The sequence below is a fragment of the Apteryx mantelli genome, chromosome 11, assembly GCF_036417845.1.
Source record: "Apteryx mantelli isolate bAptMan1 chromosome 11, bAptMan1.hap1, whole genome shotgun sequence".
Classification (NCBI taxonomy): Eukaryota; Metazoa; Chordata; class Aves; order Apterygiformes; family Apterygidae; genus Apteryx; species Apteryx mantelli.
In genome coordinates this window covers 17,072,593-17,074,314 of record NC_089988.1, presented here as the reverse complement: position 1 = coordinate 17,074,314, position 1,722 = coordinate 17,072,593, and positions in this window count along the sequence as shown.

The following is a 1,722-nucleotide window of genomic DNA, read 5'->3' as shown; positions in this document are numbered from 1 at the left end:
GAGCTATGTCCAAAGTCAGAGCCTGAAGATGTGTGGGCTGGCATTCAGAGGCCTCATGAGCCTGTCGCAGAGACCCGAGATGGTGAGCAGGGGGCAGCTGGGTGAAGGCATGCTGGCAGCCTGGGGCTTGCCAGGAGGTGTTCATCTGCCCTGAGTCTTTCATGTCAGGCACTTGGCTGGGCTGCACAAGCAGAAAGGCACCAGAGCCCACCAGGAAGAGCTCCCACTGCTGGCACATCTCGGCTGTGCTAGGCAGAGATCCAGGCCCAGCACCAAGCAAGCCAGCTCCAAATGGCCTCAGTCATGGGAGCGCTGCAGCCAAAGTCACGCTACAAGAGGGACAATGAGCCAGAGCACAGGGTCAGGCTAATGTAGCTGGCTGCTCCTGAGCCTCGAGGCAGCAGCCTTCCTCCAAATAGAGGCCATAGCATGCTGAGGGCCCCCTGGGAGATCTCTGCCCTGCCCTGCAGTCTCTGTGCCGTGGGTGTGTGCAGAGCCCTGGCCCTGGACACTGAGCCCTGATCGGAAGTCGGCACCCAGAGCGCTTTTGGCAGGGTGGTCTGGCCTTGCTTCACTGAAAGGAAGTTGTGTGTTTCACACAGGCAAGGAGAATGCGGAGCCTGCTCCCAGACATCCTGGAGTGGCTGCAGGATGCTGGCAGGGACATGTGTGTGGGAAGCCTGATGTTGCTGAGAAACATCCTCAGCCCCCTGCACCAGAAGGGCTCCAGCCCCATTGCTCTGCAGCTGGCTGAGAAGCTTCTGCCAGCTTTGATGATGGACGGCTGGTGGGAGAGTCAGGGGCTCTCCTGGCGTGTCCAGGGGTCTGTATGTGTGGCTATGGGTGCTGTGTGTCCCTCTGCACATGTGCCCGTTGGTATGTCAATTTGTGCCTCCTGCCACAGGCCCTGCTGCCCATCAGGAAACCTTTTGCCCTGTTAATCTCAGGCCATTCCCTGTGCTGGCCTTGGTGTCCTGGGCTGTGGGACTAGATCAAACCAGCCCCCTCTCTGCCCTCGGCTGCTCTGTCTCATGCTTGACTCCATGTGGTGCTTGCCTGGCCTGGGGCAGAGATGAACAAAGAGGTAGGAGCAGGCAAGGGAGTGAGGGAGAGGCCGTGTCCCAGGGCTGTCCCCTTCTGTCATCCTCTCCTGCGAGGAGGCCCTGATGGAGTCTTAGGGAAATCCAGGAAGTCCCCTCCAGAGGCACAGGGAGACAGAGCCCAGGGAAGCTTGCCCTGCTGCTGCCGACAACCCTCATTCTCCAGGCTGCCTCCACAGAGGTTTGTCCCCAGTTCTGACCTCTGGCTGGGGTGGGGGACAGTTGTGCCTGGAGAGGGTGAGGCCTCACAATGGCAAACCCTCTTCTCATGCCCACTTCCTGGAGTCATTGCTGAGGCCTCCCCTCCTCTCCTCCCTGCCCACAGGAAGACAGCCCAGTGCGAGAGCTCTCCATCCTCCTCTGCAAAGACCTGATGGAGATTGTGGTGGGGAAGAACAAACGGGGCATGAAGCAGCAAGTGCAGAGGAGCCTGGTCCCACTCTTCCTCCACATGAGTGACCAGATGCAAGGAGTGGCCCAGGTTTGGACCAGTGATTTTGGGAAGCAATGGTGACATCCCTTGGGTGGGCCGGAGCATCAGGGCAAGGGCTGTTGACAAGTGTCCCTTTGAATGCATGTCACTGTGAGGCCCAACTTCCTGAGTCCCCAAGGACAAGGCAGA